This window comes from Fukomys damarensis, unplaced genomic scaffold (assembly GCF_012274545.1).
Source record: "Fukomys damarensis isolate Sample0158 unplaced genomic scaffold, DMR_v1.0_HiC HiC_scaffold_39, whole genome shotgun sequence".
Lineage (NCBI taxonomy): Eukaryota > Metazoa > Chordata > Mammalia > Rodentia > Bathyergidae > Fukomys > Fukomys damarensis.
The window spans coordinates 43,499,385-43,523,666 of NW_022900951.1; the positions used below are offsets into that span (position 1 = coordinate 43,499,385).

Genomic DNA, 24,282 nt, shown 5'->3' on the forward strand with positions numbered 1-24,282 from the left:
AAAAAAAAAAAAAAAAAAAAAAAAAAAAAAAAACTCAGATATTGATAGCACTGAGAATCTCTGGAAATAAGGTAGATGGTGGAACTATAAATAGTATATTTGGTTTGCATTTTGTTTATGCAGCATGTATATGGTATATGGCTTATATGTGTTTGTGTGTGTCCGTGGCTCCTCTTTTCCCTATCTGCTTCCTGGCTGCAATGGGATGAACAGCTGTCCTCTGTCAGGCCCTTCTACCATGCTGTTTTCGCTTTGGAGCCAGGCAGCTTTGGACTGATCTCACTGAAAATTGTGAGCCAAATAAACCTCTGCACCTTGAAGTTGTGAATGTTGGGCATTTTGTCCCATTGATGGTAAAATGACTAATTCATAAAATTGGTTCCAGAGGCAGCTTGGGGATGGGAAAGAGTTGGTTGTTGTGATTTTACATGACTATGTGGTTCAGAAACACTTGGAACTCATTTGTGGAGGAGTTCAGAAGGTTTGGAGATGTTGCCTAGAAAAGTCCTGGAATGCTATAAGCAGAATAAGCAGAGGTGCAGGGCATGGTGGTGCACGCCTGTAATCCCACACTCGGGAGGCTGAGGCAGGAGGATCGCTGTGCGTTCGAAACCAGCCTGGGCTACATAGTGAGTTCCAGCTCAGTCTCAACTACATACTGAGACCCTGTCTCAAAAAACCAAAACAAAAACCAAAGACAAAAGATGCCCCCAAAAACGAAAAACAAAAAAACCAAAAAAACCAACCAAACAAAAAAACAGAATAAGCAGAGGTTGGTAAGAGATTGGAGCTCTTATCAGAGTTGGAGCTCAGAAGAGCAGAATGCTGATAGGTAATGTGAACAGTAAAGGCCAGGATTAGAAGGTTTCAGTTGGAAGCAAGGCAGTTGGACTAGAGACCATGTGTATTACACCTTGACAGAACATTTTTCTTCATTTTGCCCATGTTCTGAGACTTTGTAGGAGAATGAGATTAAGAGAAGTGGTCTAATTAATCAGGTGGAGGAAATTTCAAAGCAGCTAAATGTTCAGGCTGTGGCATAGGTGTTGCTGGCTGCTTTTAGCCAAATCTACAGTGAGAATCCGGATCAAAAAACAGATGTGAAAAGTTTGTAGCTTCATCACAAAGGAAAAGTGTGCAAAGCTGAAGCCAGAGAGAGCAGGCTGGTTGAAAATATTAGCATTAAAGAGAAGCCAATTAATTTACATCAGAATAATAAGAAAGATGGCTTGAAGGCATCACAGGAATCAATAAGACCCCAACCTTCACAGGCTCGAGAATGTAAAACTATAAAACTTTTATTTGACCAGAGAGCCCCTGGGCCCACTGCTTAAGAAAGGTCACTTAGGGAATTGGTTTCCCAGGATTCATTTACAGTACTTAGCCATCCAGGTGCTCAAAGTCTTCTGCAGCCATGATCCAAGGGGGCTTGACTACCACTTGATTTGGCAGCAGACCTTAGCATCATCCACATGGTTCGGACTTTACAGTTATGCAGAATGTGGCCAGGGAGAGAGGCTCCTACCAAAAATTTTAAAGGAAGGCCTGAGAGTTCAAGCAAGAGCTCCTGAGAGAGCAGTGTATGAAGCTATGCGAGTAAACTTGAAGATGCAGTGGAGACCCCAAGAAGTTGGAGATGATGAAAATGTGGATTATCTGTTGAGGAAAATAGCAGGCAATGAGTGAAATCAGCTCCAGAGAGGCCATGTGGGCTTGCAAGCAGCAGTGTCATATGGGTAGCCTGCCTAAGCCATTTGGAGCTCATATTGAGACATACCTGCTCCAAGTTCTGTACACAGAGCTACAGGATTTAGTTTTTACCCTGCTGGGTTTTGGTCTTGCTTTGTCTCACTCCTTTCTATCCCCCCGTTCCTCCCTTTTGGATCAGGAATGTTTACTCTGGGGAGGAGACTTTCGATTTGGACTTTTCAGCAATACTAGAACTGTTAAGACTCTGGTGGCTCTTTGAGTTGGAGTAAATGCATTTTGCATAATGAGATGGACATGAATTTCTTGGCAACCAGTGGCAGATCTACATTTAGATCTAAAATTTTCTGCAGAAGTATGTATTTTGTAAGTGATTAGATGATAGGGTGGTATACTTATCAGTGGATTCATCCACTATAGAAATCCCTATAGATACTAAAGATATAGCAGTGAACCAAACAAATGAATATTCTTGCCTGTATGGAGCCTATATTCTAGTGGAAGGGGAGAAGCTTCCAAAGACCAGAATACTTTTACAAAGAGGTTGGAGTAGAGAGGCTAAGATTTGGCAGTGGGCAAGAATGAGAAGTGGGACTGAAAATAGGGAAATAAGTTAATGATGTGATCATGATAGAGTAGGATTCATTCTAGGGATGCAGGGATGGTTCAGCATATGTAAATCAATAAATGTAATTCACCACATTAATAAAAGCAATGACAAAAACCACATGATCATTTCAATAGATTCAGAAAAAACATTTAACAAAATCCAACATCCATTCATGATTTAAAAAAAACCCTGAAGCAAATAGGAATAGAAGGTTTTATCTCAATCTGATAAAAGCCATCTTTGACAAACCAATGGCCATCATATTAAATGGAGAGAAGGTGAAAATTATTTGCCTTTCAAATCAGGAACAAGACAAGGATGCCCATTGTCACCACTTCTGTTCAGTGTAGTTATTGAAACATTGGCTAGTACATTTAGACAAGAGAATGAAATAAAAGAGATATGGATAAGCAATGAATAACTTAAATTATTATTATTTACAGATGACACAATCTGTAGAAGACCCCAAAAACTCCACGAAAAGACTCCTAGAAGGAATAAACAAATCCAGTAGTGTAGCAAGATACAAAGTCAACACTCAAAAATCAATAGCGTTCTTGTATACCAATAACAAATTTACAAAGAAGGAACTTAGGAAAGTGATACTTTTCACGATAGCATAAAGGAAAACGAAACACTTAGCAATTAACCTAAGAAAGTGACTTAGTTACCTTTCTTGTTTCTGAGACAAAATATCTGACACCCAAAGTTAAAGAAGGAAAGGATTATTTCAGCTCATACCTTGTACAGGTTTCAGTCCATAGTTAGCTGGCTCTAAAACAGGGTGGCATGGAAAAGGGGCATCACAGAGGAGAAACAGTCCATGGCAAACAGACAAGAGATAGCAAAGCAGCAAGCAGCAGCAGCAGCAGCAGCAAGCCTTCCTTCTTTCTGTCCCTTTATGTTCTATCCAGGATACAAGCTATTGATTGGTGCAATTCACATTCAGGGTTTGGTTTCCATTATCCATACCCTTAATGCCAGTATTATATACACCCTTCAACCCCCACATTTACATACACTAATCCAGCCACCTTCAAAACTCCCTACTTATGACCATATGAGGCTTTGGAGGGACACTTATATACTGGCCATAACATTCCATCCCTGGTCCCCAAAAGACTCATGCACATTGTGTAATGCAAAAGGCATTTAGTCCGTCTCTGAGGGTTGCCAAAGTTCTAACAATTTCAGCACTGCTGAAAAGTTCAAGTCCATATTCTCTTCTGATATTTAAGGCAAACCCTTAGCTATCAGCTCCTGTACAAATGAAAAGAAAGTTAAACGCTTCCAACATACAATGGCACAAGATAAATATTTCCACCCCAAAAGGTACAAATAGGGGGGCAGAAAGGAATGGGAAAAGGCTAGACCAAAATCCAGCACAGCAAACATTAAATTCCATAGTTCCATGTCCAGCATCTGGTGCAATCTGTGTCAAGATGTGCCCTCCAAAAGGCTTGGGAGGCTCTGCCCTCATGACATTCCTAGTGAAGTAGTTCCCATGGCTTTTCCCTTGGGCTGGCTCTGCTCTCTCCTTGTAATTTTCCTCAGACAATCCACATTTCTGATTTCTCCAACTTTTTGGGGTCTCCATCGCATTTTTGGCTTCACACAGCTTCACCCACTACCCTCTCAGGGACACCCTGCCTGGCTTTCAGGCCTTCCTCTGAAATCAAGGTGGAAGCTTTCCTGACCCCACGACTCTTGTATTCTGCATGCACCTAACACTAGCACCATGTGGATGATGCGAAGGTCTGCTGCCAGCTGGAGCAGTAGCCAGCCTTCTGTCTTTCTGGGCTGTAGGGGTTGAGTGTCTGGATTCCTGAGTGCTGTGAAACCAGTTTTGAGGATCAAATTCTCTAAGCTGCTGCCATTTGGGAACATGGTGCTTTGGGGCTGTCTTCTTAAAGCACAATCTTTCTCCTTTGCAGATTTGAGGCTGAAAAGTGTGGAGTCCTCCTGCCTTTTGTAATGTCCTCAGATCATTTTTCTATGGTTCTGCGCCTTTTCAGCAACCAAGTTCTCCTCTGCTCCATCTGTGCAGGCCATAACTTTACTGGAGCTTTCTTTCCGCCCAAACTCAAAACTTTTCAAATTATTCTGCTAGGCTGATTTTTCTTGATTCTAAACACAGATCTGGTTCAAAGCCCCCAACAGTAGGAATGCCACAACCTCAACATTGGACTGTTTTGAAATTTCTTTCACTAGATTAATTAGTACACAGCCCTTAGTTTCAGTCTTAGTCAAAGTCTTTGGACACAAGCAAAATGGAGACAAATTTTCTGCTAAAGTATAACACTCATGGTCTAGAGTCCAATAGTCAATGCTGTCCTTTTTCCTAACCGAAACCTCCTGAGCATGGTCTTTACTGCTGCATTTCTGTCAGCATTCTGGTCTTCTGGAGTCTGATCAGAACCTCCCACGAAGTTCAGTTTACAACATTCCAAGGATGCTTCTTCAGCTACCCTCTCTTAATCTTCCAAACTCTTCCTGCAAGCCAGTTTCAAGAAGGCAGGAGATAGTGGAGCAGGAAGCAGCAGCAGCAGGCTTGCCTTTTTTCTGTCCCTTTATATTCTACCCAGGCCACAAGCCTATTGATTCATGCAACTCAGACCCAGAGTGGGGCTTCCATTATGCACTCCCTTAATCCCAGTATCACACCCTTAATTCACATTCACACACCTTAATCCAGCTACCTTCAAACTCTCTACCTATGACTTCACGAGGCTTTGAGGGTACATCAAGGTACAAACCATAACAGTAGGGAAGTGTAAGACCTCTACAATGAAAACTACATCACTCTGTAAAAGAATATTGAAGAGGACACCTGAAAATGGAAAGGTATTCCTTGATCTTGGATAGCCAGAACCTTGTTCTTGGATAGTCAAAATGGCTATACTTTTAAATCTGGCATACAGATTTAATGTAATCCCAACCAAAATACTAATAGCATTCTTCACAGAACTAGAAAAACAATCTTAAAATTCATTTGGAACAAGAAAAGGAGAAAATAATTCTGGACAAGGGCAAAGCGGGGTGGGGGGGCATCATGATCCCAGATTTCAAGTTATACTACAAAGCTTCGGTGATTTTTTAAAAAGCATGGTACTGGCAAAGAACAGACTTGTGAATCTGTGGAACAGAATAGAGGCTGTAGAAACAACTCCAGGCACACTCAGCTACCTTATCTTTTACAAAGGGGCCAAATCCTTTTGCTGGAGAAAAGATAGCCTCTTAACAAATAGTGCTGGGAAAACTGGCTTTCCACATGCTGAAGTTTGAACCTAGACCCATTTCTCTCACCATGAACTCAACTAAAATAAAAATGGATCAAAGGTTGAACATTAAAATAGACACAATCTACTGAAGCAAAATAGGCAAAATAAAAAGATAGGCATAGGCAAAACTTTCTGAACAGAACTCCTGTTGCACAAGAAATAGCACCAAAAAATCAATAAATGAGATCACATAAAATTAAAAAGCTTCTGTATAGCAAAGGAAAGCATTACCAGGGTGAAGAGAACCTACAGAATGGGAAACAAATTTTGCAAGTGAATGCTCAGACAAAGGTCTAATATCTAGAATACATAAATAACTCAGAGTATTAGACCCCCAATGTTAAAGACACAATAAAACATGGGCATCTGAAATTAATAGATACTTTTTGTGCTTGTGAGGCAGAGAGTGGCACCACTGAGCTAAATCCCCAGCCAGACACTTCTTAGATAAAGGAATATAAGCAACCAATAAATACATGAAAAAAATGTTCAACATTGCTGGCCTTTTGAGAAATGCAATCAAAACAACACTGTGATTCTGTCTCACTCCGGAAAGAATAGATATCATTATGAAGTCAACCAATAATAAATGTTGCAGAGGCTGCAGGGGTGGGGGTCCCTTCTTCATTGTTGGTGGGAATGTAAACTGGTACATCCACTCTGGAAATCATTATGGAGAGTCTTCAAAAAACTAAAACTAGAAATTCCATTTGAGCCATCAATTCCCCTTCTAGGCATCTTCCCGAAAGAGTTAAATATGGCACATCAGAGTGACATATGCGTACCTATATTACAGCAGCATAATTCATAATAGCTATATCTTGGAAGTAGCCCATATGTCAATCAACAAATGAATGAGTGGGGAAAATAGGGTATGTATACACAGTGGAGGACTACTCTGCTGTAAAGAAGGATAAACTTTGGTCTTTTGTCCGAAAAATGGGTGCATCTTGAGATGAGAGATGATAATATTAAGTGAAATAAATCAGATGCACAGGCTTGGCTATTGCATGGTTTCTCTCTTTTTGGTACCGGGATCAAATTTGGGACCTTGTGCTTGCGAGGCAGGCAGTGGAACCACTGAGCCAAATCCCCGGCCTGCATGGTTTCTCTTCTATGAGAAGCCCAATATAAAAATAAAGTACAAAATATAAAATAGAAATCAGGAAAAAAGAGGGCCGGGAATTTAGCTCAGTGGTGCCGCCACCTGCCTCACAAGTACGAGGTCCTGAGTTGATCCTCGGCTCCAAAAAAAAAAAAAAAAAAAAAAAAAAAGTCATTTTCAGACATCAGGAAAAAGAGAAAAATGTTTGTAGTCCATCATAGACAATGAACCTAAAAGTGTACCTATGTGTTTTTATGGCTTTTAGCCTCCTAGTCTTACTGTTAATCTATATTTATAATTAACTTAATAAGGACTTACAAAATAAATAAGTAATTCTGATGCTGGCAAAAAAAAAAAAAAAGGGTGGAGGGGGAAAAAAGAATTAAGATGTGTTAGTACATGTACCAATTCCCCACAATGAATGTAATCATTACTGCAAACATGTACTAATAAAATGAAAATATTTTAACAAACAAACAAGTCAAACATATATCTCAGAACAGTGCAGTAGAAATAAATCACAAAACCACATTAGATGCAAGCCAGTGAAACCCTATAACTGGAAAGATAGACACATGTGAGAAAGCTCAAGGAAATTGCACCAAATGGAAAATACCAATAGCACTATGATGACAGGTTGAACTATAGCCACCAAAATAGACATAAGGCTCATGTGAGAAATCCTTCATCCACCTCAAATACATAAATGCAGAAGAAGTAGTGGACATAAAATAGGTACAACTATATACAAAAGCAAGAAAGGGAGTTCCCAAGTACCAGAAAAAAAAAGCCAAGGCAGAGTTAGGTTAGTGGCCTTTGACAATACAAGCCACATAAAGAAAAGCTCTTTAGTATGTTCAGTGACTTTATTTTTACTTTTAAATTAACATAATATAGAAAGCTGATTTTGTTGGCATGCAGTTTGATAAATTTTAACTCTGTGTAGGTTCATATGCCCATCACCACAATTACTATATGTGCTGCCGAAGCGAGCACATCCATCACCACAATTAGAACAAAGAACAAAAATTTCCTTTTCCTACACTTTCATTACACCTTAAATTTACCTGAAGCACTGACAACCACTGATCTGTTCTCTGTCACTATACATCTTTTTCATAATGCAATATAAATGAAATCATACAATATATAACCTTTTGAAATTTGCTTCTTTAGCTCAACATAGTACCTTTGAAATCAATTTAAGTTGGGTGAATCAATAGTTTGTTCCAGAATAGTACACAGTTTGTTTATCCATTCATCCACTGAAAAACATTTAAGTTATTTCCCCTTTAGGACTATTACAAATAAAGCTACTATGAACGTTCATGTACATGTTTTGTGTGAACATTCCTTTGAGGTAAACACTCAGGAGTGGGGTCACTAGATCATATGGTAAGCATATGTTTAACTTTATAAAGAACTGGACAAGGATTTAGCTCAGTGGCACCACACCTGATTCACAAGCGTAAGGTCCTGAGTTCTATCCCTGGTACAAAAAACCAAAAACAAAAACAAAAAAAAGAAAATCTTCTCATTGTTTTCCAAAGTGGTTGTACCCTTTTGCATCCTGAAGAACAATGTAAGAATTCTATGGGCCAGGGATTTAGCTCAGTGTTTCTGCTGCCTACCTCAAAGCTCAAGGTCCTGAGTTCGATTCCCAGTACCAAATATATATATGAGTTCTAGTTGCTTGCACATCCTTTTTAGCAGTTGGTTGCGCAATATATTTAAATTTTAGCAATTTATAAGTGTTGTATCTCAACATGGTTTAAACATATATTTTCTCAATAATGAATAATACTGAAAATCTTTTTATGTGCTCATTTTATCCATATATCCTCTTTGTTGAGGTTGCTGAAGTCATTTGGTTGTTTCTAATGGAGTCTTTATTTTTTTATTTTAATTTTGTTATGATGTTAGGAGAATTTTTAATATATATGCTGGAAAGAAGCCCTCTGTCACATGTGCCACTTGCAAATGCTTTCTTCTGGTGTGCAGCTTCTTTAATCATTATCTAAACAGTATTTTTCACATAATAAAATGTTTTGTTTTTGGTTAAGTCAAATTTATCATTTAATGGATCATACTTTTGGTGTTATATAAAAAAGTCTTTACCTAACCCCCTGTTGCTGAGATATTTCTCCTATTCTTTCTTCAGAAAGTTTCATAGTTTTGTTTAAAATTTAGATATTTCATTGATTTTTGAATTAATGGTTGTACAAGATATGAGGTTAAGGTTGAAGTTCATTCTTTTTGTTATTTCAAAATCATTTGTTGATTTGTTAAAAGATTATCCTTCCTCCACTGGATTGCTTTTGTATTATTAACAAAATCAAATGGCTATGCTGGTGTGGATCCGTTTCTGGACTCTCTATTCTGCATTGATCTATGTGAGTATCACTTCATCTGTAGCACACTATCTTGCTTTCTATAACTTCATAGTAAGTCGTAGTAAATAAATCAAGTAGTATAATTACTTCAGCTTTATTATATTCTTTAAAATTGTCTCTGGTATTATTATTCCTTTGGTTTTCATAAAAATTTTGGCACCAGCTTATCAATAGTAAGAAAAATAATGCTTGGTTCAGATTGGAATTACACTAGGCATAGATTAACTTGGGGAGAATTGGTAACTTTATTACACTGGATCTTCCAATTCATGAACATAATATGGCTTTCCATTTACTTAGGCCTTCAGTGATCTCTTCCATCAGCACTCTGGAGATTTTATTATAGCCTGTTGGGTTTTGGACTGCCATGAGCGCATACCAATCATGGCAGAGGAAATAAGGTGGTAAATGCACTGATAATTCAGTGGTAGTAAGAAATCTGCCTTCTTTCCCAATTCATTCTCTACTACTTACTTCCACCGTACTCTGATAGCTGCTCCATGCATTCTGGTTAGGTTTACAGTTGGATTTAGTGCAGAAGTTATTGTGGAACTCGCTTACTCCATATTACCCAAAAACAAAACCCAGTAATTTGTGTCAATGGGTCATGAGATGAGAAAGTTTGAGAATCACTACATTTTAAGGACTGGAGTTTTTTTTTTTCCATTGAGTTTATTAGTACTTTTTAGGTATACAGTATGTTCATCATTGGGATCTTGTACATTTAAGTGACAGATCTTGGTTCTCATTTCTTCGCCATACCCTTGCCCTCCCTTCACCCTCTCCAACCTCCCCTATTTACAAAGACTTTGTTTCCATTTTTGCCTTTTCTAATTTTTTTCTTTTTCCTTATTTCCTTTCCCCTACCCTTCCCACTTCCCCTACACCTTCAGCCCTTTTCTTCCTACTTCACATTATCAGTTATATAATTTGGATCTTATTTACACTCTTAAGTTTTTCACACCAGAGAAATTATTTGGTATTTACACATGCATGTCCTATTTATTTCACTTAAGGGTATGGCCTCAATGCGCATCCATTTTCCTATGAATGACTCTAGATTCTCATTCTTTATGGCTGACTAGTACTCCATTTTATAGAACCACATCTTCTTTACACAGTCTCCAATTGATGGGCAATTGGGTTGTTTCCACATTTTAGCTATGACAAACTGTGCCCCTATAAACATGGGCTTGTATATATTGCTCTGGTATGATTCTTTTGATTCTTTTGGAAAGATACCCAGCAGAGGGATAGCTGGGTAAAATGGAGCCTGTAATCCTAGTTGTTTGAGGTATCTCCATATTGATTTCCACAGTGGCTGCACCAGTCTGCACTCCCACCACCAATGAAGAAGGGTTCCTTTCTCCCCACAAACCCGCCAACATTTGTTATTGGTTGATTTCTTGATAGCAGCCATGCTTTCTGGGGTGAGGTGAAATCTCAGTGTTGTTTTCATCTAAGGACTGGAGTTTTAACACATGCTCAGAGACAGAAGATGATCCCATGGAGCAAGAACTGAGTTCATCAGTTAAGCAATGAGCTACTCTTTCATACAAAGCAAACTCATGAAATTTAACCAAGATTCAGAAATACGGAGTGGAGGATTACTAATTTTTTTAGGACAATGGATTGAAAGAATAGTCACCTCTAAAACAAAAGGGATATAACATATAGTTTCAAAATCATTAGAGAAATAGGTGGGAATTATTTTAAAGTGATCAAGAGAATTAGTAAAGGAGAAGAAAAAGAAGAAAACATGATTAAAAAACACAAAAGAACTGTCTCATGTTCACGATAAAGTAAAAGGAACTGAATTCATGTTCTTACTTTAAACAACTGAAATGGATGAAATCCATAAAATAATACTTTTCAGATATTGGACATCAGGTGGCATAAGACACTAATTCTTAAGAGAATGGAACCGATCATATTGTGCCTATAATCATCTTGGCTTGCTACCTGGAGGGACTTTACAGGTTATAGCACAGCCAGGGAGAGTCTAATAAGACTCTGGCAGTCTCCCTGAGTCAAGGAGACAGAAGTGAATAAGTGGGCCAGGGTTTTGCCTCAGTGGTGCTGCCGCCTGCCTCCCAAGTGCAAGGTCCGAGTTCGATCTCTGGTACAAAAAAAAGTGAATAATTGCTGGACATTTATTGACTATACTAATATATTGACTATACTTAAGAATATGTACTGTATACTTGGAATTTGCTGAGAGTAGAACTCAAATGTTCTAAACGTGTGCACATGCTTACACACACACATTGTAATGATATGAGGTAATAGATATATTAACTAGCCTGCTGTATGGTAATTATTTTGTAATATATACATATATCAGAACATTATGTTGCGTGCTTTAAATAAATACAATTTTTGTTAATCATAGCCCTCAACAAATCTGGAAAAATTAAAATAAGTATAAGAGTGGACAAGGTTATTAGATTCACAGGGTAGGGTAAAGTGATGGAGAAATAGATCTGGGAGGAGAAAGAGAGAGAGACACTTTGGAATATGCTCATAGTCTCTTCTAGTCTTAGGCTGAGTACTAATCAGCATACACATGCAGAAATAATACCCAAGGATAGGGAATGAATCCCAAGACACCAGCATGCCGAACAACTTTTGCAGCTCTGAAAAGACCAGAGTAGAGTATTGCCTCAGTACAGAGTAATATTGGCTTTCAACTCCTGCTCAGATCTGTAGGGAAAAAGTAAAATTTACTGCCCACCAAGGAAATAATCTCTGTGAATATAAAAAGATAGGAAACAGTTTCATTGATGAATAAACATTAAACCAGCCTGCGATGCCAATGAATTGCAAAGACAGAAACTATCCCATTCTTTTGTATTTAATGTATCTAACACGCACATTCTTAAGACAAATGATAAATTGTCCTTGGGTAAGAGGGCTTGACAACACCATTAGCTATACAGACAACCCTCCAATCCATGGATTCCTTATCTGTGGAATCAACCAATAGCAAACAAAACCCAGGGATGTAGTTCAGTGGCGCCGCACCTGCCTGGCAAGCACAAGGTTCTGAATTCAGTCCCGGAACCACAAAATAAACAAACGAAACACATTTTGAGGAAAAAAGTTGTGTCTGTACTGAACCTATACAGACTAGTTTTACTTGTCTTTATTTCCTACACAATACAGCATAACAACTGCTTACATAGCATTGGGTATTTTAAGTAATGTAGAGATTATTTCAAGGTTATGTGCAAATGTGATACCACCTGAGCATTTGAAGATTTTGGTATTCTCGGGGGTGGGTGGGGGTCCTACAACCAATCCCTCTCTGATTTAGAGAATGACTGCACAAAATTACTATCATCTTCTTACTTGTGGTTTCACTTTCCATGGTTTTGGTTACCCATGGTCAACTGCAGTCCCAAATATTTAAATGGAAAATTCCAGAAATACACAATTTGTAGTGTTAAATAACTTTTTTATACAATGCAGTTATAATTTTTCTATTTCGTTGTGTTGTTTTTAATCCTTTTCTGTGCATAATTTATAAATTAAACTTTAACAGTTATGTATAGGAAAATATACAGTGTTTGGTACTATGCATAGGAAAATATATAGGAAATATACAGTAGACCCTGAAGTTATGATCGGCCTGACATACAAACAACCTGGGTTAATTAAGTTAATGGAAAAGTCATATGCCTCTTATTATCTACAGCGTGTACTCAGGTAAACATCCAGAGCTCAGCTGTATTGACGAAAACCAGCCCTCCGGAACCTATTGAGTTCATAAGTCAAGGGTTCACTGTACATGTGAGGTTTGGTATGATCAAGTGTTAGGCATCCACAAAATATCTTGGAATGTATGCAGGCAGATAAGGGGGGAGTACTCTGCATTTTTTCATAGTTCATCCTAAGTTCACCTAGTAGTTGGAATAAGCATCTGTGCTAGATAATTGCCTTTATCTGAAAGAAAAATCAAACTTGTATCTTATGACAAGCAGGTGCTTACAACTTAGAGCAAGACATCCAGGGTAAACTCCCAGGATGACAGGGAGATAGAGCTACTCTCTCCTCGGATGTTCAGATTTCAAAGCGTTCACTCCCAAATCCCTTAAGAAAACATTTCTTAGTTACAAAGCTGGAAAGAGGTTTGTTTAGTTTTTAAAAAGGTGTACATACATGTCAAAAAGGAAAGAAGAAGGATCCATAATTACAGTACTAGGCTTCTTAAGAAAACACTACAATAAAATATCTATTTCTCTTTTTGGTAACAGGGAAAATTCAATTTTATTTTTGTTTACCTTTCCAGATTTCCATTACAAAGATTAAAAGCAAATTCCAAATAGATCAAACTCATTCCATGTAACATAACTGCATCCCAGAAAAAGCTAAAAACTATTAAAAGAAATACAAAAATTCAGTATGAAACAACATGGAATACAGTATATATATGGCACTCAATTTAAAAAAATCACATTATGCAAAGAAGCAGGTAAAATTACTCATAATAAGGGAAAAATGAATAGCAACAGATCCACAAATGGTAGAGATGATAGAATTAGTACAGAAAGATATTAAAACAACTGTTATATTTCAGACATGTAGAATGTATAAGCACATTAAGGAGAGAAGCAGAATATATTTAAAAAACGTTCAATGTCCTTACAGAGATGAAAGTATGTGTATGATATAAAATGCATTGGATGAGATTAACAGTAGATTAGATCCTGCAATCAAAAAAAGATTAGGGCTAAGAAAAGATTAGTGAACCTGACAATATGACAATAAAATAATCCCAAAAGACACATGCACAAGAAAATCTGAAAATAAGTGAACAGAAAACTCGTGAGGTATGGGATGACAGAAGACAGCCTAATGCATGTGTATTCCTAGGAGAGTAGAGAAAAGAGGGCAAAGAAAAATTATTGGAAAATATAATGGCCAAAATTTTCCCAAATATGATAAATATATAAACCCACAAATCTAAGAAGCTCAATAAACTACAACCATGAGAAGTACGATTGGGGCCAGGGATGTAGCTCAGTGGCACAGTGCCTGCCTGGCAAGTGTGAGGCCCTGAGTTCAATTCCCAGTACCCCTCAAAATAGTGTGAAGATGCCCAAATCAAATTTCTCCAGAAAAAGTACCTAACATGCACAAGTCCTGGGTTTAGCCCCTAGCCTTGCTACATACAACCATACATAAAAATGGAGACAGAAAGAAAATAAGTGGTAAACAAAAAAAATCCTAAAAGGAACTATAAAAAACACCATATGTACCTAGGAACAAAGACAAAAATAGCAGCATATTTTTCATCCGAATCCATGTAAACCAGAAAACAGTGAATCAACATCTGTAAAGGACAGATAGAATTCTATCTGTCCATTAAATTAAATTAAAATTCTATGACTAGACAAAATACTTTCCAAAACAAAAAGCAGAAATTAAGATTTTTGCAGATGTACAAAAGCTAAAATAATTTATCACAAGTGGATCAATGCCACAAGAAATGCTAAAGGAAGGTTTGCAGATAGAAAGACAATAACAGGTCTCCACAAAGAAGCAAAGATCCTTATGAAGAAATTGAGAGACCAAAAAGGGTAACTATGTGTAAATATATTTTTTCCTTTAAAGTCTCTTGATTTTAGAATCAAGAAATCACAGAGGGAATTACAAAGCATTTTGACCAGAATTAAAATAAGAATATGGCATATTAAAATAGGAAAGTGACAACGCTAGCAGTGCTTAGAGGGAAATTTATGGCACCAGACATTCCAAAAACAGAAGGTCTCAAATAAATGACCCATACTTCCATCTAGGGAGCCAGAGAAAAAGAAGCAGTTCGAACACACATAAAACAGAAGAGTAAAAATAGTAAATATTAGAATGGAAATCACTACAGTATGAAATAGAAAAAAATCAATGAAATGAAAAGCAGTTTTCTTGAAAGAAAAAATCAAACAACTCTTAAATATCTATTCAGAATGACCAGGGCAAAAAAGAAGATACAATATTCTGGTGTTAAGAACAAAAGGGAGAACTGTTACTACAGATTCCAGCAACATTAAAAGCGCTATGAGAGAACATCAAAAGGAACTTGATGTCAATGAATCTAGCAACATAGAAAAAATGGGCAAATTATCTGAAATAAACAAATTGCCAAACTCACTCTAGATAAAAATAGGTAACCTGAACAGACCCATTACTGAAAAAGAAACTGACTTTTTATTTACAAACCTTTCCACAAAGTAAACTCGTAGCACAGATGGCTTCATTGATACATTTTGCCAACCATTTATTTATTTGTTTGTTTGTTTGGGTTTTTTTTTGTTGGTTTTTTTTTCAGCTTACCCCTGCCCTCCCTTCACCCCCTCCTCCCCTCCCCATCTACAAACACTTTATTTCCATCTTTTCATTATCTCACATTTTTTTCTTTTCCCTTTTTACCCTTCCCCTACCCGTTCCACCTTCCCTACACCTTTAGCTCCTTTCTTCCCATTTCTCAATATCAGTAATCTTATTAGGATCTTCTGTATTATTGCAGATTATTCACACCAGAGAGACTATTTGGTATTTACACATGTGTGTCTTATTTATTTCACTTAGGAGTATATCTTCAATATGTATCCATTTTCCTACGAATGAATCTATTTTCTCATTCTTTATGGCTGAGGAATATTCCATTTTATAGAAAAACCACATCTTCTTTATCCAGTTTGTTTTTTGTTTTTTGAGACAGGGTCTCCCTGTATAGGTGAGACTGACCTGGCACTCACTATGTAGCCCAGGCTGGTCTCGAACTCACAGCGATCCTCCTGCCTCAGCCTCCCAAGTGCTGGGATTACAGGCGTGTGCCACCATGCACGGCCTTGCCAACCAATTATGGAAAAAATAGACAAATTCTTTCAGAATATAGTTGAAGAAACATTTCCTAATTATTGGTGTGTGGCTAGCATTAGTCTAATACCCAAGAACAAAATAAAACAAAACCTTCTGGGCAAGGTGGCACAAGCCTATAATCCCCAGGAGGGTGGCCTAGGCAGGAGGATTACAAGTTTGAGGCCAGTCCCTGCAATTTACCAAGACTCTGTTTCAAAATAAAATTGAAAGAGCTGAAAATGTAGCTCAGTTGTAGAGCATTTTCTTAGTCTGTTCAAGACCCTGGTTTCAATCCCAAGTACTGCAAGGAAAAAAAAAAAGACTTAGGGCTGGGGATTTAGCTCAGTGGTTCGGTGGCGTACCTTGCAAGCGCAAGGACCAGAGTTCAATCTCTGGTACCAAAAACAAAAAACAAAAACAAAAAACAAAAACAAAAAAACCCTCAAAAACCCAAAACCCATACTACAACCCAGATCACAAAATTTTAGCAAATCATCAGGTACGTAATGAACAAATGATTTAAAAAATTTTTTTTCTTTTTATTGAGTTTATTGGTACATTTTAGGTATACAGTACAGTTATTCATTACTGGTATCTTGTACCTTTACATGACAGGTCTTGATTCTCATTTTTTCCCCTTGTCCCTGCCCTCCCTTCACCCCCTCTGAACAAGTGATTTAGTTCAAGAATACAAGGAGTTAACACTTGAATGCCATGCAATGTAATTTGCCATGTTAAAACATGAAAAAATTATAACCATAAGATTGTTTTGGTAGATTCACAAAAAAGGATTTTACAAAATCAAATAGCCCTTCATGACAAAAATCCTCAACAAACTAGGGAGAAAGGAAATTTCTTCAACTTGCTAAAGGCCATCCAAAAAATCTATGTGTAGTATCTTATTTGTGATGAAAAGCTTTGCCCCCAAGATCAAAAAGGAGGAAAGAATATCTGCTCTCTACTTATATTATTTTACTAGAAGTCCTAGTAAGGTACAACAAAGCTAGACAAAGAAACTAAAGGTATACAGAGTAGAAAATAAGTAAAATTTTCTTGAGACTTAGATGATTTCATAGTCTATGTGGAAAATCCTAGGAATCCACAGAAGGAGTTACTAGGACTAATAAAAGAATTTAACAATGTTGCTAAGTATAAAATCAATATACAATAATCAGTTGCATTTCTGTATACTAGATGCAAAATATTAGAGACTCAACTTAAAAATTCATTCCATTTACTATTGCATTAAAACATATAAAATATGTAGAAATAAAATCCAACAAAATATGTACAAGACATTTGCTCCAAAGACTAGAAAACATTCCTAAAAGAAATTGTAAAAGACATGTAAATTGAAAGGTATATTATGAACATGAATTTGAAGAGTTAATATTGTTAGGATATCAGTTGTCCCCAAATTGATCTATAAATTCAATGTAATCCTACTCAAAATCCCATCAGAGTTTTTGGTGGAAATCAACAAGCTGATTCTAGAATCCATATCTTTATTTCAAACATCTGGAATAGTTAAATACATTTTTGAAAAAAGAAAAATGTTGGAGTACTTACAGCAACTGACTTCAAGATTTATTATAAAGGTAAAATGAACAAGACATTGTGGTATTGGTGTGAATATAGGTAAATAGATCAATGGAACACAATAGAGAGTCCAAATGTAGGCTTACAGAATTTATTTTTGACAAAAATGTGAAGGCAATTTGTTAGCAAAAGGACAAAATAATTAGGTTTTCATATAGAAAAAAGTTTTGATACATGTCTCTTTCTGTTTTTAAAAATTAACTCAAAATATTTATAGGCCTAAATGAAAAATCTAAAGCTATAAAAATTCTAGGAGTAAATATAGTAGAAAATAGTTTTTTAAAAAATCTCGGGTTAGGTGCCTATTTCTTATCTATAATACCATAAAAAGTAAATTGGTAAGTTGGACTTTGTTAAAATTAAAATCTTTTGTTCTTAGACATGGCTAAGAGAATAAATACACAATTTGAAGACTGTGATAAAATATTTGCAAATCCATATTCAACAAAGAACTTGCAGCCAAAATATAACTTTCTAAAGCTAAATAGACCAGTAATAAATATTTATGTCAAATTGGTATTAAAAAATTCCCCTAAAAGAAGGCCAAAATGATTTTATCACAGCTTTTTTAAACCAATCTTCGAAAAACTATGATACCAACTTTCCTAGTGACTAGAGAAACCTTATACATCTTTTGAGGCTAGAATAATCTTGATGCCCATATCTGATAGAGGCAATACACGAAAAATTTCTAGGTCAAACTTGACTGTAAGCTTACATGAAAAATCCTAGCTAAAATACAAGCAGATGTATTCTCAAATGAACGTTTTAAAAACATGAACAAGTAGGATTTAATCCATTATTTCAAGAGTGGCTTAATTAGAGATTCTTAATGTAAGTCACCACATGATTAGATAAAAACGAGAAAAGCTACATTATCATTTTCCTTGTAGACAAGTAAATAATCTTCATGCATTAATAAATAATTTATTTGTTCTTTTTTTTTTCTTCTTGAGACAGGGTCTCACTATGTACTTTAGACTGACCTGGAACAAACTATGTAGCTCAGGCTGGTCTTGAACTCACAGCGATCCTCCTGCTTCAGCCTCCTGAGTGCTGGGATCACAGGCTTGAGCCACCACGTCTGGCTCATGCATTAATAATTTAAATATAACAAACAACAAAACAGAACCAACATAGAAATCAAAAAGAATATCTATCCAAAACTTCTGGAAACACCTACTACCATTATTATCCGACACCACATTGGAAGTTTCAATGAATATACTAAGAGGCTAAAAGAAAGAAACTAGGAACAAATATTGAAGAAGACAAAATTAGAATTTATAGATGATACAGTTATTGAAGGACTATGAGAATCTGTAAACAAACTATTAGAATAAGAGAATTCAACAATGTTGCTATGTATATACATATATTAAACATGCATACATATATAATACTTTCTACATAGTAGCAATTCGTTAAAATATAATTTAAAAGAAGGATCTCATTTTCAGTAGAACTAAATCTATAAGGTATATAGGAATAAGTCTAAACCTAACATTTTATTTAAGATGCATATAAATTATCCCATTTAAAATTTATTTAATATTATTATTTTTTGACATCAGGAATCGAACTTCGGACCTTGCACTTGCGGGGCAGGTGACGGAACCACTGAACTAAATCCCCATCGCTAAAGTGTCTTTTTCTCTATTTATTTATGCTCGTATCTCCACTCTATCAAAGTGTTGAAGGCATAGTTTGTTCTGGGTACAGTTCTTCGTGCTGCTAGAGATGTAGTGATACACAAGACAAAGTTCTAGTCTTCATGAAACACATTCTAGTGGAAGGAAGAGATAATAGAATGACTAAATGTACAGCATTGTAAAAAGTGCTGGAAGAAAAACAAGTTAAGGGAATAGCTGATGAAGGGAGCTTGCCAAGCCGAGTTTTGGCAGCAAAGGGAGAGTTTTCTAAGCAGAGGAGTGGCCTTGAAGTGGGATGAACATGTGTTATAAACAGATCACTTACTTCTGTTTTGCAGATAGAATATTCAGTGGCATGGGTAGAATCAGGATCAGTTAGGAGAATATTGTAATAAACCAGGTGAGAGATCATGATATCTAGGGACAGTGTGGTAGTGGTGAGGGTGGGAAGTGATGTAGTTGTGGGCATTTTTGAAAGAGGAAGCAAAGGATTTGCTAATATTGTTTGAATATGAGGTGAGGAAAAAGTCAAGGAGATTTGGGGCCATGATTAGGATTAAATGAATGGACAGGGTATTTTGGCTCAAATAAGTGGAAGAATAGTTTTCTAACAACTGAGGTGAGACATGTTGGATGGGGCTGGTTTGGAGGAAAAATTGGGGGGTGATATTTGATATCTATTAGGCATTCAAGCTGAGATGCCAAGAAGGCAGTTATCTATATGGTGTGAAGTCTAGCAGAGAAATTAGCCTGAGATAAGTCTGATAGTATTGGCTTATTAATGGTAAATGAAACCATGATGCTGAATAACTCATCTGGAGAACGATCATATAAAAGGCAAAAGGAGCCATGGGTGAATATCTGTAATCCCAGGTACTTGGGAGGCTGTGGCAGGAAGATTGCAAATTTGAGGCCAGTTTGGGCACCTTAGCGAGATCCTGCCACAAAATAAAAAATTAACACAAATGGCTGGAGGTGTCGTTCGGTGGCAGAGCACTTGCCCAGAGTTCTTGCCCAGTATGTGCAAAGCTCTAGATTCAATATCCAGCATCAAAAATGAAAAAACAAACAAATGAAAAACCAACCTCCCCCAGTACAGAATAAGAACTGAGCTTTAGAGGTTTTTTTGGTACCAGGGATCAAACTAGGGTCCTTGCGCTTGGAAGGCAGGTGGCGGCACCACTGAGCTAAATCCCCAGCCCAAGCTCTTGTGTTCTTAAGCACCATTTTAAACTTTGTGTTCTTGTGCACTAGGGTTTTAGATCTAGGTGATTTGCTCTATGTTCTTTCCTATTGGGCTTGGTGTTTTTTATTTTTTTTAATTTAAAATTAACACATAATTGCACATATTTATGAGTTACAATGCCATTTCAGTGCACATATACAATGTGTAATGATCATTTCACAGCAATTAAAGCATGCCCAACACCTTAAACACAACATTTCTTTGTGCTGGGAGCTTTCAAAGTCTTCTCTTCTAGCTATTTTGAAATGTTCCATAAATCATTGTACTTTGCCATAGAACACTAGAACGTATTCTTCCTAACTGTATTTTTATACTTGACCAACCTATCTTTAACACCTCCTCCCCGCTTGCCTCCTGGTGACCACTACTCTACTCTTTACTTCTATGAGGTCAACTTATTTAGCTTCTGCGTACAATGTTGTCGTGTTTCCCTACCCCAACTGTGGCAAACCACTAAGTCCGGTGTCTCTGCCATCCTCAGCTTCTCACAGGTAGGACAATTAATTTCCTAATCTGTAGTTGATCTCGATCTAATTCCTAAAATGATTAACACTGGAAACATGAAGAGTTTCAGAAATGATGATTTTTTCCCAGTGGGGTATAAAATAAATTGCTGTCATTGCCTAGGGATATAACTTTGTGCCTCTGGGACTCTCAGTCTGCCCTGGCAGGAGGAAGGGAAGCCCAGACCACCTACCTACTTCTCCCTCTCCTAACTCACAGATGGGGCCATGACTATCTGCTTAAGATCACCAGAGCCAAGTTCTTTATGCCTTTCAACTTTGCTATGTGAGTCATCACAAGAACTCTGGGACTCCTTGATATCTACACGAGTGTTCTGATCTCCCACCCCCACCCCCACAACTTTGTGTATTTCCTTAACCTATCTCTATCTCTTAGCCTTCTTCAGATCCTGAAATCCTTCTGTTGCGTTCTCTAAAACCATTGTCCTTCTTTGCCCAGGACAGTTTCAGTTCATGCATGCTGTGTCACTGTCCTGCTCAGTTTCACATCTGCCAGTCTCACAAGGGTCCCAGATAGGATCAGCAAATATATGGTCACCTATCTGAGAGTACAAAATCCTCAGCAAAATCTGCTATATTCTTTCTCTGTTTGCTGAATGTTCCTTTCACCTACTGCTGAGGTATACTTCCAGCCCTTAAAAAACAAACAAACAAAAAACCCAAAACCTGAAAATCAAAATCCAAAACACAAAACTAGTTTATTTTCAGATAGTAGCTTGCTAAATTACTCAGGCTGTCCAGAAGCTTGTGATTGTTTCCCTTGCCTCAACCTCCCAAATATGTGGGATTATAGGCATGTTCCACTGTACTCAGCTGGCCCTCACCTTCTGGATTTAACTAAAATCTAGGGACCCACAGGGCTGGGGGGATTTAGCTCAGTGTCACCACGCTTGCCTCACAAGCACAAGGTCCTGAGTTTGATTCTGGTATCAAAAAAAAGACTACTGATCGAGGGACCCACAGACCTCTCAGCCTAAGGTCCCTCACTGTGTCTACCACATTATTCTACCTTTCTCTTCCCTAAAAATCCCTATCTGTGATTCTCTATAATCTCCAGATATATTAGCCGTTTTCCTACCTTGTTGTTACCTATGACCCTCAGGTGCCCTTCCAGTTTCTCTAAGATTTTAACTTTTGCCTCACTGCCCCTCTCTTCAATTAATTCTATCATTGTTCGTGATCCCAATATATCAGTACCTGACCCTTCCAACACACTAGCCTCTCAGTGGCTTGAAATTCCCTCTTCCAGTTTTATCCTCTACCTAATTGCAGCCCCTTGCCTCCTTGTCATTGCCAATGACTCCTACTGCTTTCCTACGTCTCCCAAGAAAAACACAAAAGGACACTCTCACTTTAAATTCAAGACCATGAACCTCAAGTGGGCACTTAATGTTGCCAGGAAATCACATAATATCATCCTAGTCCATTTACTCTGCTGGTTTCCTAGACAACTATTTCATACCTTCTCCTCTCCCTTCAAACCTCTAACACCCCTACGCACATCCTCATTCTAAGCCCCTAACCTTGCTTCCTGTTTCACTGAGAAAATAAGAGTAATCAGAAAACAAAGGCTGACAAATTTCTATGCCTGCATCCACCTACTCACCCACCTAGCTCTGTGCATAGCCCCTACCCTTTCCACTGTTACTATGGATGATCTGTCCTTGCTCCTAGTGAGCCCTACCCCTCCACTTGTTTGTGAGTTCCCATTTCTTTCTGGCAATTTTGTCCTCTCTTGCCTCTATAGTATAAAACTACTTCCTTTGCAGGTTCTTTCCCATCAGCTTCAATTATGCTATTACTCCCATAAAAAATTTAAATTTTTTTCTTTTCAGTCACTATCTTTTGCTTACCATCTACCCCATTTCTCTGTTCCCTTTTATAGCATAATTCCTCTCTATTCGATGTCTGTAATTCCTCTCTTCCTAGTCTTATTTTTTCCTATTATTTTTCCTATTTTTCCACAAGAAGTTGCAAAAATACATAGGTCTTTGTGTAAGCCGTAACCAACCAAGATACAGAACTGTTCCATTGCTGCGGACATCTTCCTGCTATCCGTTTCTAGCCACACCTACTCCCTCCCTCCCACCAGCCCTATCCCCTGGCAACCACTAATCTGTTCTCCATCTCTGTAATTTTCTGATTTAGAAAATGTGTAAATGGAATCCTACCATATGTGATCCTTTGACCTTGCTTTCACGCATTCACCATAATGTCCTTGAAATTCATTTGTTAATGCATGTCTCCCTCATTCCCCCCTCCTGTCCCTTCCTTTCCCTTATGTTTTTGTACAGTAAGGGAGAGGAGAGGCAGTGCACAAGGCAGCAGCAGCATCCACAGGCCTTGACGGAGGCACTGCGGATCTTGAAGAGGTCCTCCAGGACAGTGTCAGGTGTGGTGCCAGTCTTTCTGGCCACCTAGCTGTGCTCCATGGTGCTGAGGTTAAGGGCAGAGAGGCTGAGCAGCTCTTCATGGAGGATTCTCTGTTCCATGGTCTTTATGAATGCAGTGCTCTAGGGGCAACATCTTGTAAGTGGAAGGTTTGAAGGCAGTGTGGTGGGGGAGCATGGTGTTCTTCACTGTTTGCAGCATCCTCAGCTGGCCATAGGCCTTCCCTAGCCCCGGGAAAATCTGATCTATCTTCCATACCATGGAGTTCTTGTTCAGCCCCTTGGCCAGAGTGTGTTCATGCAGGTGCTCACGGAGAAGTTTGCCTAGCACAACAGGCACTTGTCCTCCCAAAGGTCTCCTTGGCTACTGGCAGGTACATGTACACTGGCGAGGTTTCGGTCTCAGACATCAGGACACCATAGAGTCTATACTCTACACCTCAAGAAGCTTGGTGTCTTGGGATGGGAGACTCAGTACTTTGTTCTCTTCCAAGTAGTATAGTAGGAGATGCTGTTCATGACTTCCTGGCTGGGTTGAAATTCTCCAGAACGCTCATCTAGTGTATGTGCCGCTGGTGCTCACTGGTGAGTGAGCTCACCGGTCAGCTCACTGACCCTCAGGGTCCGCAAGAAGCTCTTTGGCCAATGACTGACACCAGCTGGCCACTGTGGTAGCATAGAGCAGTCGTGAGCCCCTTCTGTTCCTTCTCACACACAGCCTTTAATTTGTTCTATGGTAAGTGCATGTTTTGTTTAAGAAACTACTATATTGTTTTTGGAAGTATACCACTGTACTTTCCCATCAGAAATGCATGAAACATCCAGCTTGCTTGCATGCACGCAAGCATGTAGTATTATAACTACTTTTTTTTTTTTTTTTTTTTTTTTTTTTTGGGTTGGAACTGGCCCTTGTG

The 24,282-nt window shown here is 37.9% G+C and overlaps 1 protein-coding gene across 1 annotated transcript in view; it reads left to right on the forward strand.

Annotated features, from left to right (window-relative positions):
* Positions 1-9,054: 9,054 nt before the first annotated feature.
* Clcn5 (chloride voltage-gated channel 5) overlaps positions 9,055-24,282 on the forward strand; it is a 215,287-nt gene continuing 200,059 nt past the window's right edge. Inside the window, exon 1 of the mRNA XM_010606305.3 lies at positions 9,055-9,096. The gene's annotated coding sequence lies outside the window, so the exon portion shown is untranslated. The remainder of the gene's footprint in view (positions 9,097-24,282) is intronic.